The sequence below is a fragment of the Triticum aestivum genome, chromosome 3B (genome assembly GCF_018294505.1).
Source record: "Triticum aestivum cultivar Chinese Spring chromosome 3B, IWGSC CS RefSeq v2.1, whole genome shotgun sequence".
Classification (NCBI taxonomy): Eukaryota; Viridiplantae; Streptophyta; class Magnoliopsida; order Poales; family Poaceae; genus Triticum; species Triticum aestivum.
Genome location: NC_057801.1, coordinates 787665408 through 787682016, shown reverse-complemented (window position 1 = coordinate 787682016; position 16609 = coordinate 787665408).

Sequence of the window (16609 nt, the reverse complement as noted above, 5' to 3'; positions counted from 1 at the left end):
TAATGTGTAAAATACAAAAGAAAAATGAAAAAAAAACACACAAAGAAGCACAACTTTGCTTCCATTCTATTGGCTAAACATTAGAGCACATGGATCGATGAGGTGGCGGGCTGGTGGCCAAGGACACCCCACGTTCTCCATATCTCTCTCGTCCACTCATCTCACTCTTATCTCTCTCTCTCTTATCTCTCCGGCCTCTCTCTCATGGGTCGGGGGAGGAGGCTGCCGGCTCCGGCTAGCCGTCATCAGACCTCGTCGGCCTTGGGGCTGTACCGCAGCAACTTGGTGGTGCAACCCTTGGTCGAGCAGCAGTAGCACAGCCCGCCCGAGCAGCTCATCGGCACGTCCCAACGCGCGGCAGCATCGAGGCCGGCTTGCGTCAATGGTCATGGCCTCCTCTTCGTGAGCTGCTCTGCCCGAGCGTCAGCGGCCACAACATTTTCTTCTCGAGCGTCAGCGGTGACGACAGCAACTAAGCAGTAGCGAGCGATGAAGTCATGTATATAGGATAGGGTCATGGATCTATCTAGGATACCCTATCCAAGGACATCCTTAGAAAAAGCTATCTTCCAGTCGATCAAGAGGGACTTCACTCGACGAACTCAAGGACACTCGACGATGAAGATAGTCACTCGACCATGAAGCTAACCACTCGATGGCCAGGGGACCAAAAGTCACTCAGCACGCAACGGTCTGTCATTAAGTAGCTTTAATAGTCTTCATGACACTTTATAAGGGCGTTACCAGTAACCCCTGTCTTAATGTACTTTAAACCCTGCATAACTGAGGGCCGGAGGGGTCTGGCGAACTCTATATAAGCCACCCCCTCCTCAGTGTAAAGGGTTCGCACCCCTGTAACTCATATACACATAAACCAGTCGACCGCCCCCGGGCTCCGAGACTTAGGGTTGTTACTTCCTCCGTGAAGGGCCTGAACTCGTAAAACACTCGTGTGTACAACTACTCCATAGCGAGGATCTTGCCTCTCCATACCTACCCCCCATTCTACTGTCAGACTTAGAACCACGACAGTTGGCGCCCACCGTGGGGCAGGTGTCTTAGCGACTTTTTGGAGAAGTTACAATTTGTCCGATTGCCTTCATCATGATTTCTGGCGGAGCTCTGGTCGAGGGCCGCGAGATCCGTCTCGGTGCGCTCGCTTTCATCGCCGACGACTCCGCTTGGCTCCAGGAGGCACCACTCGACATCGACGCGCTCCCCGTCCGCGGGGCGTCGCACTTTCGGGCGTGTGTCCGCGGCGTCCTGCTGCGGCAGCCGTCGACCCCATACCGGTCGACTCCTGTGCCGTCCTCCCTCCCTGTCTCCCGCCAGCGCAAGCGCTCTGGTCGGTCGAGACTTCAGCGATGGGTGAGACACGCAGTGGCTCGCCAATCGGCTACCACCCAAGTCGCGACAATTGGGCCCGAACAAATCTCTCTATGGCCTATTCGATCTGTCGACTAGCTCCGTGGAGACTGCATCCGAGTGCGACAGCAGTGATCCAGCGGCGCAGGTCCTGATGGTCAACGGGCCTCGTAGCTCTCCCGGTTTCCCCCGCGCTGACGGGATGGACGACGGAGGCGACCCCGCTCAGGCCCACGAAGAATATCAGCCCGAGCCACTCAGTTCTCAGCAAAGAGAAGATCTTCGCCGCCGGAACATGGATGCCCTGCATACTCCCATCGCAGGAGAAACTCCTGAGGCTCGTGCCTTGGAAGAGGCGCGTTTGGCCAACTTGGCTGAACGCACTCGACTGGAGAACCTCCAGTGAGCACTCGACGAGCGTGCGCGTCAACGAGTACCTAACTCCAGACGACGTTAGCTCTTTCCTCAACCGACTCAGGTATATCGAACCCCGATTCAGAATTTGGCAGCTACAGCCCGTATAGCGGAGTCAATTCAGCCCTCCCAGTAGGAGGCTGGAAGAGGCTTGATGCAGATCAGGGATTTGCTCCGGGCGGCAGGAGATTAGAATTCATTTGTGTCACAGTCGCGCAACAGGATTCACAGTCGATCCGTCGCTACGAATATTGTTCAGTCGACTCACAGCCCAAGGTCACCTTAGAGGCGTGTGGGACGTGAAGGCTGGCGGGACCACTATGATGACTGATTTGACCGTGATGATAGGCGTCGAGTGCCCACTCCTCCCCCGAAAAGTTGGTCTAGCGCCCATCGGCAGCAAGATGACAGGCGCCAGCTCAGTGTTGGGCGGAGAGCTCCGGTCGATCCCAGAGAACCAGGCTTTGACGCGAGATCCGTCATCGTGCAAGGTTTGGTCGACCGGAACAGAGCTCATAGAGGTGGCCATGACAGAGATGTGCCCACTAGCAGCCGAGTACATGTTTCAGGCCCAGAATGCTTTAGCAGAGCCATCAGAGCCGCAGTGATACCCCCCAACTTCAGGTTGGCGACTGGGGTAAGTAAGTTCACCAGAGAGTCCAAGCCTGAAACTTGGCTTGAAGACTACCGAGTGGAGGTACAGATTGGTGGTGGTAATGATGAGGTGGCCATGAAGCATTTGCCACTCATGCTAGAGGGTTCGGCCAGGGCGTGATTGAATCAGTTAGCTCCTAGCAGCATTTACACCTGGGAAGATCTTTCCCGAGTGTTCGTCAGGACGTTCGAGGGAACTTGCAAGCGACCGGCCGGACTGACGGAGCTGCAAGTCTGCGTACAAAAGTCGAGTGAAACATTGAGAGATTACATCCAGAGATGGATCACTTTGCATCATACCGTGGAGAATGTGTCGGACCATCAAGCGGTCTGCGCCTTCAAGGATGGTGTCAAGAACAGAGAGTTGAGCCTGAAGTTTGGTCGAACCGGAGATATGACCCTGAGTCGAATGATGGAGATTGCCACCAAATACGCCAACGGTGAACAAGAGGACAGGCTCCGGAGTGGCAAGTATAAGCCGAGTCAATCGGAAAAAGGAAACTCCAGTCGGAAGCAGAAGCGGAAGGCCGAGCCAGCTGCTCCTAGAGAGGCTCTGGCCGTGACTCAGGGCAAATTCAAAGGGAATCCCAAAGGATCTTGGAACCCCAAGAAGGTAAAGGATAAAGAAGGAAATGACGTGATGGATCTGCCGTGTCACATCCACACGAAGAAAGATGAAGAGGGTAACTTCATCTACCCGAAACATACCACTCGCCAGTGCCGGCTCTTAATCCAGCAGTTTCAAGGAAAACAGTCCAAGGACAAAGAGAAGGAGTCGGACAAGGCCGAGGACAAGGAGGACAGTGATGGAGGGTACCCTCATGTCAATTCCACCCTGATGATTTTTGCTGATGTAGAGAGCAAAAGTCGACTGAAAGTGATCAACCGAGAGGTAAATATGGTCGCCCCAGCGACACCAAGCTATCTGAAATGGTCGCAAACTTCCATTATGTTCGACCAATCCGATCACCCCACTCACATTGCCACCCCTGGGAGGCAAGCGCTGGTGGTCGACCCGGTCGTCGAAGGCACTCGACTGACGAAGGTATTGATGGATGGCGGCAGTGGGTTGAATACACTGTATGCAGAGAAGCTCAAGGGAATGGGCATTCCGATGTCCAGGCTCAGCTCCAGCAACATGAGTTTTCACGGAGTCATTCCTGGAAAGAAGGCTGAGTCACTCGGTCAAATAGCTCTGGATGTAGTGTTCGGCGACTCGAAGCATTAGCGCAAAGAGAAGCTGACATTTGAAGTCGTGGATTTCCAGAGCGCTTACCACGCTATTTTGGGAAGACCAGCCTATGCCCGCTTCATGGCTCGACCATGTTATGTGTACCTCAAATTAAAGATGCCTGGCCCCAAAGGCGTGATCACTACCACTGGCAGCCGGAAGAAGGCAGAAGAGTGTTTCCAGAAAGGCTCGAAGATTGCGGATGCCCAGATAACAATGGTAGAGCTGGAAGAATACAAGAAAAATGCAGATCCGAGTGATTTGTTGCGGGCCAAGAAGCCCGCCATAGAGTCAGCGTTCCAGTCGTTAGGGGAGACGAAGCCAGTTCATATCCACCCGACTGACCCCAACGCAGCTCCGACCCATATTTCCACAACACTCGACTCTAAATAGGAAGTGAAGGAAATATGCCCTAGAGGCAATAATAAAGTTATTATTTATTTCCTTATATCATGATAAATGTTTATTATTCATGCTAGAATTGTATTAACCGGAAACATAATACATGTGTGAATACATAGACCAACATAACGTCACTAGTATGCCTCTACTTGACTAGCTCATTAATCAAAGATGGTTATGTTTTCCTAACCATAGACATGTGTTGTCATTTGATTAACGAGATCACATCATTAGGAGAATGATGTGATTGACATGACCCATTCCGTTAGCCTAGCACTTGAGCGTTTAGTATGTAGCTATTGCTTTCTTCATGACTTATACATGTTCCTGTAACTATGACATTATGCAACTCCCGTTTACCGGAGGAACACTTTAGGTGCTACCAAACATCACAACGTAACTGGGTGATTATAAAGGAGTACTACAGGTGTCTCCAAAGGTACATGTTGAGTTGGCATAATTCGAGATTAGGTTTTGTCACTCCGATTGTCGGAGAGGTATCTCTGGGCCCTCTCGGTAATGCACATCACTATAAGCCTTGCAAGCAATGTAGCTAATGAGTTAGTTACAGAAAGATGCATTACGTAACGAGTAAAGAGACTTGCCGGTAACGAGATTGAACTAGGTATTGGATACCGACGATCAAATCTCGGGCAAGTAACATACCGATGACAAAGGGAACAACGTATGTTGTTATGCGGTTTGACCGGTAAAGATCTTCGTAGAATATGTGGGAGCCGATATGAACATCCAGGTTCCTCTATTGGTTATTAACCGGAAACGTGTCTCGGTCATGTCTACATAGTTCTCGAACCCATAGGGTCCGCACGCTTAACGTTACGATGATAGTTTTATTACGAGTTTATGAGTTTTGATGTACCGAAGGAGTTCGGAGTCCCGGATGAGATCAGGGACATGATGAGGAGTTTCGAAATGGTTGAGACGTAAAGATCGATATATTGGACGACTATATTCGGAGTTCGTAAAGGTTCCGAGTGATTCGGGTATTTTTCGGAGTACCGGAGAGTTACGGAAATTCGCCGGGAGAAGTATTGGGCCTTATTGGGCCATACGGGAAAGAGAGAGGGGCTGCCTAGGGCAGGCCACGCGCCCCCAAGGCCTAGTCCGAATTGGACTAGGGTGAGGGGCCGCACCCCCTCCTTCCTTCCCTTCTCTCTTCCCTTTCCTTCTCTCCTACTCCTACTACATGGAAGGTCTCCTAGTTGGACTAGGAAAGGAGGGTGTCCTACTCCCGGTGGGAGTAGGACTCCTCCCTGGCGCGCCCTCCCTTAGCCGGCCGCCTCCTCCTCCCTTGCTCCTTTATATACGGGGGCAGGGGGGCACCCCATGACACAAGTTGATCTACGGATCGTTCCTTAGCCGTGTGCGGTGCCCCCCTCCACCATATTCCACCTCGGTCATATCGTCGCGGAGTTTAGGCGAAGCCCTGCGCCGGTAGAACATCATCACCGTCACCATGCCGTCGTGCTGGCGGAACTCATCCCCGACGCTTTGCTGGATTGGAGCCCGGGGATCGTCATCGAGCTGAACGTGTGCAGAACACGGAGGTGCCGTACATTCGGTACTTGGATCGGTCGGATCGTGAAAACGTACGACTACATCAACCGTGTTGTCATAACGCTTCTGCTTACGGTCTAAGAGGGTACGTGGACAACACTCTCCCCTCTCGTTGCTATGCATCACCGTGATCTTGCGTGTGCGTAGGAATTTTTTTGAAATTACTACGTTCCCCAACAGGAAGAAGCGCTCATCCAGTTCCTCCGTGGGAACTGGGACATCTTTGCATGGAAGCCAGCTAACATGTCGGGTGTTCCCAGGGGACTGGCTGAGCATTGCCTTAGAGTCGACTCAAAAGCGAAACCTGTTAAGGAACATCTTCGACGGTCTGCCGTTCAGAAGAAAAAAGCCATTGGCGAGGAGGTGGCTCGACTCCTTGCAGCAGAGTTTATCCGAGAGATATACCACTCCGAGTGGCTCGCCAATGTCGTCATGGTTCCCAAGAAGGACAATCACTTCGCATGTGCATTGATTTCAAACATATCAATCGGGCCTGCCCAAAAGATCATTTTCCTCTCCCTCGCATCGACCAAATTGTCGACTCGACTGCGGGGTGTGAGTGTGAGAGATTGTCTTTTTTAGACGCCTATTCCGGGTATCATCAGATCCGTCTGTATGGACCTGACGAAATCAAAACAGCTTTCATCACTCCATTTGGGTGCTTCTGCTATATCACCATGCCATTCGGTCTCAAGAATGCCGGAGCCACGTTCATGAGAATGATTCAAAAGTGTTTACTCACTTAAATCAGTCAGAATGTGGAAGCATACGTGGATGATATCGTGGTCAAGTCACGGAAGGGTTCCGACCTGTTGACTGACCTAGCTGAAACATTTGCCAATCTCAGGAGATATGATATCAAGCTCAATCCATCAAAGTGCACATTCAGAGTGCCTGGCGGAAAGTTACTCGGTTTTCTCGTTTCAGAGCGAGGAATCGATGCTAACCCAGAAAAAGTTAGCACAATACTCCGAATGAAACGCCCTGTGCATGTGCACGATGTCCAGATGCTTACTGGATGCTTGGCCGCGTTAAGTCGATTCATCTCTCGCCTCGGTGAAAAGGCGTTGCCTCTTTACCGACTGATGAAGAAGGCAGATAAGTTCGAGTGGACTCCAGAAGCTGATGCAGCGTTTGCCGAGCTAAAAGCTCTGCTCTCCACCCAGCCGGTGCTTGCTGCTCCAATCAGCAAAGAGCCTCTATTGCTTTACATTGCAGCCACAGGACAAGTCGTCAGTACAGTACTTACGGTCGAGCGGGAAGAGGAAGGTAAAACCTTCAAAGTTTAGCGCCCAGTGTATTATCTCTCTGAAGTTTTGACCCCATCGAAGCAAAGATATCCTCATTATCAGAAGCTCGTATATGGGATCTACATGACCATGAAGAAGGTTGCTCATTATTTCTCTGATCATGACATTACAGTCGTCAGCGACGCACCATTGTCAGAGATTCTGCACAACAGAGATGCAACTGGTCGAGTGGCTAAATGGGCGATTGAACTCCTTCCCCTTGATATCAAATTTGAGGCAAAGAAAGCCATTAATTCCTAGGCTATAGCAGATTTCCTTGCCGAGTGGATTGAACAGCAACAGCCGACTCAAGTTCACTCGGAGCATTGGACCATGTTCTTTGATGGCTCTAAGATGTTAAATGGTTCTGGTGCTGGGGTAGTTTTGGTTTCTCCGCGAGGAGATAAGCTCAGATATGTGCTTCAGATCCACTTTGATTCCTCCAACAATGAAGCAGAATATGAAGCACTTTTGTATGGGTTGCGCACGGCCATTTCATTTGGCGTCCGTCGCCTTATGGTTTATGGCGACTCAGATTTGGTGGTCAATCAGGTGATAAAGGAGTGGGATGTTAGAAGCCCAACCATGACTGGATACTGCAATGCAGTGAGGAAGCTCGAAAAGAAATTTGAAGGGTTAGAGCTCCATCACATTCCCCGACTGAAAAATCAAGCAGCCGACGACTTGGCGAAGATAGGTTCCAAGAGGGAAGCCATTCCGAGTGGTGTGTTTTTGGAGCATGTTCACACACTGTCGGTTCAAGAAGATCCTTTCACTGAAGAAGTCCCGCAGCCCAAAAGCGCCACAGATCCGACTGAAGTCGTGGTCCCAGTTGTGGTCGACTTGATCATGGAAGTTTTGGTCATCACTCCCGATTGGACAGTGCCCTATATCGCCTATATTTTGAGAAAAGAACTCCCCGAGAATGAAGAAGAGGCTCGAGAGATCGCCCGCCGATCCAAAGCCTTCACCGTCATGAGGGTTCAGTTATACAGAGAAAGTGCGACTGGAGTCAGCCAGAAATGCATAACACCGGAGGAAGGTCGAATGATTCTCAACGACATCCACTCAGGGACCCGTGGCCATCATGCGTCCTCTCGGACCATCGTGGCTAAAGCATACCGATCTGGTTTTTATTGGCCCAGAGCGAATGAAATGGCAAAGGAGATAGTCGACAAGTGTGAGGGATGTCAATTTTACTCCAATATGTCACACAAGCCCGCCTCATCTTTAAAGACCATACCACTTGTTTGGCCCTTTGCAGTATGGGGTTTCGATATGGTCGGCCTTTTGAGAACAGGCAGAAGTGGTTTCACCCATGTGCTGGTAGCAGTCGACAAGTTCACCAAGTGGATTGAGGCCAAACCCATCAAGAACCTCGATGCCGGTACTGCTGTCAGCTTTATTAGAGAATTGATATTCAGATATGGAGTCCCGCACAGCATCATCACTGACAACGGGTCAAACTTCGATTCTGAAGAATTCAGAGCTTTCTGCACGTCTCAAGGCACACGAGTCGACTATGCTTCAGTCGCCCATCCGCAGTCGAATGGACAGGCACAATGAGCCAACGGCTTGATTCTCAAAGGGTTGAAACCCCGTTTGATGCGTGATCTCAAGCACGCGGCTGGTGCATGGGTCGACGAACTTCCCTCGGTGCTTTGGGGGTTAAGGACCACGCCCAACCGGTCGACTGGAAGAACTCCGTTCTTCTTGGTGTACGGAGCTGAAGCAGTCTTGCCGAGTGACCTTCTCCACAATGCTCCTCGGGTCGAGCTCTACACCGAAGCTGAAGTAGAACAAGCATGGCAGGATGCAGTCGACCTTTTAGAGGAAGAAAGAGAGATGGCTCTGATCCGATCGACCATTTATCAACAAGACTTGCGTCGCTTCCACGCCAAAAACATGAAGAGTCGAGCCTTCCAGGAAGGAGATTTGGTCCTCCGAGTGGATCAGTAGAAACCACACAAGCTTGCTCCTTCTTGGGAAGGACCCTTCATCGTCACCAAGGTTCTCCACAATGGAGCATATCGTCTTAGAATGTCGAGCATCAGATCGACGAGCCCCGAGCTTGGAACGCGGAGCTTCTCCGCCCCTTTTACACTTAAGTATTCACTCGGATGAGTTGTAATAAAAGTACTTATGTAGTCTATTTATCAAAAACAAGAGCTTTATAGTTTTCCCAGTAATTGTTATTACTCTTGTCCACATAAAACAATCCCCCAGTGGGTGGCTTGGCTGCGAATCTGATTCGCCTAAGTCTGTAAAAAAATCCTAACCGAGTGGTGAGCCAGCCTCCCGCTCGAAGGCTTAGCTGCGAAATCCGTTTCGCCTAAGTTAAACAAAATCCTACCGATTGGTAAGCCAGCCTTCCACTCGGAGGCTTAGTTGCAGTCCAAGTACTCGCCTAAGTTTTTGGAAATCCTACCGAGTGGTAAGCCAGCCTTCCACTCGAGGGTTAGCTGCAGTACAAGTACTTGCCTAAGTTAAACAAAATCCTACCGAGTGGTAAGCCAGCCTTCCACTCGGAGGCTTAGCTGCAGTCCAAGTACTCGCCTAAGTTTTTGGAAATCCTACCGAGTGGTAAGCCAGCCTTCCACTCAGAGGCTTAGCTGTAGTACAAGTACTCGCCTAAGTTAAACAAAATCCTACCGAGTGGCAAGCCAGCCTTCCATTCGGAGGCTTAGGTGCAACATTGCGCTCTCCTAAATACAAATACAACGTGCGCTCTGCGAGGAGGACGAGGTGCAGGTCGACTGCTACCCTCTCCTTCCGAGCTACGCCACAAATACAACGTGCGCTCTGCGAGGAGGACGAGGTGCAGGTCGACTACTACCCTCACCTTCCGAGCTACGCCACAAATACAACGTGCGCTCTGCGAGGAGGACGAGGTGCAGGTCGACTGCTGCCCTCTCCTTCCGAGCTACGCCACAAATACAACATGCGCTCTGCGAGGAGGACGAGGTGCAGGTCGACTACTACCCTCTCCTTCCGAGCTACGCCACAAATACAATGTGCGCTCTGCAAGGAGGACGAGGTGCAGGTCGACTGCTACCTCCTTCTCTAGAGGTACCCCTTGAAAATCCTACCGAGTGGAGAGCAAACCTCCCACTCGGGGGCTTAGCTGCAGCCCAGTGCTCGCCTAAGTTTTTGAAAATCCTACCGAGTGGAGAGCAAACCTCCCACTCGGGGGCTTAGCTGCAGCCCAGTGCTCGCCTAAGTTTTTGAAAATCCTACCGAGTGGAGAGCAAACCTCCCACTCGGGGGCTTAGCTGCAGCCCAGTGCTCGCCTAAGTTTTTGAAAATCCTACCGAGTGGAGAGCAAACCTCCCACTCGGGGGCTTAGCTGCAACCCAGTGCTCGCCTAAGCTTTTGAAAATCCTACCGAGTGGAGAGCAAACCTCCCACTCGGGGGCTTAGCTGCAGCTCAGTGCTCGCCTAAGTTTTTGAAAATCCTACCGAGTGGAGAGCAAATCTCCCACTCGGGGGCTTAGCTGCAGCCCAGTGCTCGCCTAAGTTTTTGAAAATCCTACCGAGTGGAGAGCAGACCTCCCCACTCGGGGGCTTAGCTGCAGCCCAGCGCTTGCCTAAGTGTATCGGGGAACAAGTCGATTGCAATAAGCGCCTCACTTTAGCCTGCAAAAGACACCTCAAACCAAATGCAAACATATTCAACGTCGAATCCAAGTTCGGATAACACCTAACGGAACCGAAAGTGCTCAGGCGCTTAGCCTGTTAAGGTTTGTCGGTTACAAAACTCACTCGGCATATCGAGGAAAATTTCAAGTATCACGCTCAGAAGTTTTTTACCCCTCCCGTGGAGGGCTGGAAGGTGCAACAAACTCATCCAGGTCGATTCCATCTGCAACCCGAGTGGCAGCAGCGATGAAGGTCTCCACGAAAGATCGGAAATCATGCTTCTTGGTGTTAGCTACCCTAAGGGCCACCAGCTTGTCCTCTCGTGCATCCTTGCAGTGAATGCGGACCAGAGACAGAGCAACATCCGCGCCACACCTGGCAGAAGACTTCTTCCACTCCTGCACTCGACTTGGGACCTCGTTCAGTCGAGTCATCAGAGACTCGAGGTCATTCTGGAGCGTCTCTCTTGGCCAGAGCGTTGTGTCGATGCGAGAAGTTGCGACCTTCAGCTTTGCGAGATAGTCGACGACGGTAGCAACGCGAGATTCAAGCCGGAGCACATTCATGGCGACTTCATCTTTCACGGGGGAGTTGATGGGATCCAGGTTTATTTCCAGTCGACCAGTCTCCTCTTCAAAGTTCTGGCAAAATTCTGCAAGCACAACCACCGAGTCAAGAAAACAGTCGGAGATCACAGTTAAAACGTCTGTTTGATACAAAAGATTACCTTCAAGCATGAGGAATAGCTTCTTGGCGAGTCCACCCAGATAAGCCTCCAGATCGTTCTTCTTTCCCACCAACTCACTAGCCTTGTCATTCAGGGCAACCTTGTCACTTTTCAGTCGATTGACCTCCTTGTTGGCAGCATTAAGAGCAGCCTTCAGATTGGTGTTCTCTTCTTCAAGCTTGGTGACTGAAGCCAGCTTTTCATCTGCGAGCTTGGTCTTCTCTAAAGCCGCTTTCTGTAACTCAGCCAAGTCAAGGTCTTTCTTCTTCAGGGCATCCCTCACTTTGTCTGCAAAGTTAAAGTGAGATCAGACTCTGAAACAAACGAGAGACAAAGGCAGTCGTCGGAGGCCTCACCAAACATACCTTTAGCTTCCTCCTTCGCCTTCGTTAGGTTCTCTTGGGTCAGTTTCAGATCAAGCTCGAGCTGGATGTGTTTGTTCTCCAACTCAGTATAACGAGCCGCAAGGTCACATGATTTCTACGAAGAACCAATCGACAGATGTCAAAGACAATTCACTTCCGAGTGACTAAGGAAAAATCATAGCGTTTCTAAGACTACGGCCGAATACAAACATTCGACCACAGTCTCGGGGACTACACCCAGTGGGTGCACTCAGCGTGCCCCCACTAGTTTCATCAGTTAGAGTCGACCAGTCGACCAACAAAAAAAACGGGAGGTGTTCTTCAGACTATAGTCGACTGCTAGCAGTCGACCACAGTCTCGGGGACTACACCCAGTGGGTGCACTCAGCGTGCCCCCACCGATCTATGAATCTATTCGACCTAGTCGAGTAAGAAAAAAACTTAAGACATAAAGACTATGGTCGACTGCCAGCAGCCCACCATAGCCTTGGGGACTACATCCAGTGGGTGCACTCAGCGTGCCCCCACTAACTCGGAATTTTAATCGACACACCCAGTGGGTGTAAGACAAAACTCTAGGAATTTCAGAAAGAAGAGTTTTCAGATATCATATCCTAACAGAACAGGCAGTGACCAACTGACCTGAACATCAATCTGAAGAGCTGAACTGGCGTCATAGGCGGCCTGGCTGGCTTCTCGAATTGCCTTCACTTGCTCCATCATGACCCCCGCTTGGCGCATTGCTTCTTTAGCAGCACTAGCTTGGTCTTCTGGGACGTGGTAGGTTGAGAAAAGCGAGGGTTGAGCAGCACTCGATGATGAAGGACGAGCACTCGTCAACGACACCGCAAAGGTTACGATAGGCCGAGTGACATTGTCTCCCTCCATGACCAATGTCTCGGGGGCTGGCACGTCCTGAGTCGCCTTGCCAGCAGACGCTTTCTTGTTCCTTCTCTGCCTCGGTGGTTCCTCGTCATCGTCGTCGGGAAGGTCGATAACGACGTTAGATGAAGCTGCAGAAAAAGAATCAAAATTAGAGACAAGAAGCCAATTGACTGAAGATGAAACTACAAGAGTCATACAAGGTTTCGAGGTAACAGCATCCTCCATCTCCCGATCTTCAGCTCTGGCCGAGGTATCAGAAGTAGCAGCACTGCAGTTCCAGAAGTCAGTCGATTAGCTCATGAGTTGACCAAGAATAAGTTCATGCGGAACAGACAAACTCAAGCTACACCATTACCCTGAGATAGCGGGGATCACCATCTTCACCTTCGGCAAGACCTTCGCCGACTTCGATGGCGCCACTCGAGATTGCTTCGGAGCTTTCTCAGTCGGCACTGGAGAAGTAGTCCGAGGGCGCTTGGACGACTGCGTGACGGTTGCGACCCCCTTACCACGCTCGACCGCGGGATCATGGGCAAGCTTCAAGCGTCTTTCCGAGTGAGGAGGTACAACTTCCTCCTCCTCCTCCTCTTCTTCCTCCTCACCAGAATCATCACCCTCATCATCGTCGTCAGCATCCGAACCCCACTCCTCCGGGCTTTCGCCCCCACTTCCTTCCTCCTCCTCAGTCGGTGTTTGCGCTCCATTGGGTATCGAGTATAACTCCGTGGTGGCCTGTCAGACAACAAAACAAAACAAAGATCAATCAACCAATTCGCAGCTAAGCAGAATGAATAAAGCAAGATTGCAATTGGAAATAAGTGGCCATACTGTGTCCGGTGTGTAGGTACAGTCGAGTGGTGGGATCCTCCTAGCCCCTCGAGGGTTGTCCTTATTCCCTGTGATTGCGGCCACCCACCTCTCCAGTGTGGCGTCGTCGACCGCTTCTGGATGGACCCGAGTGGTGTCTTCGGTACCACAGTACAGCCACATCGGGTGGCCTCGGTACTGAAGCGGTTGGATGCGCCGTCTAAGGAAGACCTCCAGAAGATCCATACCCATCACTCCGTCCCTAACGAGTTGGACTACGCGTTCCATCAACATTTTTACCTGAGCTTTCTCCTCAGGAAGCACCTTCAGAGAAGAGGGTTTGTCCACTCGGTCCATGGAGAACGGAGGGAGACCAGTTGACTGCCCCGGCATCGACTCGTCTTGGCAGTAGAACCAAGTCGACTGCCACCCTCTGACCGACTCAGGAAGGGTCATGGCCGGAAAAGTACTCTTATTCCTCATCTGAATCCCAAGACCCCCGCACATCTGGATAACCTTAGTCCTCTCGTCACCCAGACTCGCCTTTTTCACCGTCTGTGAGCGACAGGTGAATATGTGCTTAAAGAGACCCCAATGTAGTCGACAACCCAGGAAGTTCTCGCGCAATGAAACGAAAGCAGCAAGATGGGCGATGGAATTGGGAGTGAAATGGTGGAGTTGCGCCCCAAAGAAGTTCAGAAACCCTCGGAAGAAAACACTCGGCGGCAGAGAGAATCCACGGTCTATATGAGTGGCTAGGAGAACGCACTCACCCTCCTGCGGCTGTGGTTGACACTCGGACCCCGGAAGCTTTGCTGACCCATGGGGGATCAGACCCTCATTGGCCAAGTCATTGAGATCCGTCTCGGTGATGGTCGAACGGATCCAATCCCCTTGGACCCAACCTTTTGGCAGGCGGGATCTTGACAAAGATCCGCCCCGACTGGACGCTCTCCCCTTCGCTTTCCCCGCCGCCGTCGCCTTCTTCGCGCGCTCCAAGGCTGCCGTCTTCTCCTTCACCATTGTCACCGGCGAAGCACGCGAGGAGTGGATAGGCGGAGGCGAGAGCAGGCACAGCGGGCGGAGGCAAAGAGGGCAGAGAGGAGAATGGGAAGGCACTGTTCAAAAACCCTCGCCCGGCGCTTTATATAAGGACGCTTCCAAGTGGCTGGAAAGTAGGCCCGGGCGGTCCTGTCACATCCCGAAACAGTCGCGCACGCATGATACGTGGCGAAAAAGGCGGCACGGAAATCAAGGGGTCCATGCCTTATCCCATCCGAGTACCGCGGTCCGCCCCGCTTCGCGCGCTTCCCAAAATTCGGATCCCACAAAATCCTCTAACGGCAGATCAATCTGTCAGACGATAGATTTCCTGCGATCCGTCGCTCGGAAGTTCTCTAAGTTCAAAAGTTCACTTGACAGATGAAAAGAATGGATCAAGGCGACTGAAAGAAAGTTAATACCAATGCCATAAAAGAAAAATCGCTGATCCAGGATACGACATGATCAGAGCATGGGAAATGGGTCGAAGAAAATTATCAACCCCTTCCTCACTCGAACCTCGATCCATTCGGGGGCTAATGATGAAGTCATGTACCTAGGGTAGGGTCATGGACATATCTAGGATACCCTACCCAAGGACATCCTTAGAAGAAGCTACCTTCCAGTCGACCAAGAGGGACTTCACTCGACGAACTCAAGGACACTCGACGATGAAGATAGCCACTCGACCATGAAGCTAACCACTCGACGTCCAGGAGACCTAAAGTCACTCAGCACGCAACGGTCTGTCATTAAGTAGCTTTAATAGTCTTCATGGCACTTTGTAAGGGCGTTACCAGTAACCCCCTGTCTTAATGTACTTTAAACCCTGCATAACTGAGGGCCGGAGGGGTCTGGCAAACTCTATATAAGCCACCCCCCTCCTCAGTGTAAAGGGTTCGCACCCCTGTAACTCATATACACATAAATCAGTCGACTGCCCCCGGGCTCCAAGATGTAGGGCTGTTACTTCCTCCGTGAAGGGTCTGAACTCGTAAAACACTCGTGTGTACAACTACTCCATAGCTAGGCAAAGAGTTCGTGGCGGCGGAGGCGGGAGCAGCAGCTCCCCATCGTCTTTTTTTTAAATCAGCTAAATAGTTTTACCGAGTGCATGCACTTGGCAAAGCCTCGTCCCTTCGCCTAGTAGTAGTACCTATTGCGCCGTCTCTGTTTGCTCCCGTCAAGTTGCTTTTCTTCGCCGAGTACCCATGTTTGCCACTCGGCAAAGACTTTGCTGATTGTGCGTTGCCGAGTACAACACTCGGCAAAAGTATTGCCGAGTGTTTTTTGCCTTTTGCCGAGTGTTTTTGGCACTTGGCAAACAAGTAAATTCCAGTAGTGACTCTCACAGATTGATGGCAATCATAGGTTAGTTTATTTCCTTACTCTTAAATCTAGAACCAATATCTTAAATTCATGGTTTCACTCGGGTTATATGATCATTTGAGTTGTATGTGGCAAACTTTTTCCAGTGAGGGCATCATCAATGCACCCACTGGGTGTAGCCACTAAGACTCTGGTTGATTGCTGACAATCAGGTAGAGTTTATATTATTAGATCGTTCTTTGTCTTTGAAATTTCAGTCGATCCCTTTGAATCCATAGTTTCACTCGGTCACTATATTACTAACTGTTGATTGTATGTGGCATTTTTTTCTCCCTTGATGGTTTGATTTGTATTGAATTTTCTACTCGTAATTGTACTATTTTAATAACTTTTCTCTCAGGAAAGACATTAAATGAGGATTGTTGTAGAAGCAACATTAAGATATAATGCACTGGGACTGCCCTAAAGTAGATGCACCTTTAGCATCAAAACTAACATGAATCATTCTTTTCTCTTACAAAATACGTTAATACATGATTGATCACGTTAAATGAGGGTCGGTCAAACAACTACGATTGGCCGCCGAACCCGCACCCGCGTCGCTCCCGCGGGCGGCCAGGCTGGCCAGCCCTAGCCGCCGGAAGGGGGCCCCTCCTCTTCCTTCTCCTTGTGACCGCTAGGCAAAGCCTGGTCGTTGTCAGCGACGGCGGTATGTCCTCTCCCCACGGCTGGTGGGTCTATCGCGGCAGGCGTTTCCAAAAGGTGGTGGCGCACAGGCGATAGAGCGCGGCGGAGCGGACATGGGCGTTGGCGACAGGGTCTCGCCCATGCCATGCGCCCACGGTGACTCCTGATGGAGGCTTGGAGGGATGTCCGTTGCGCG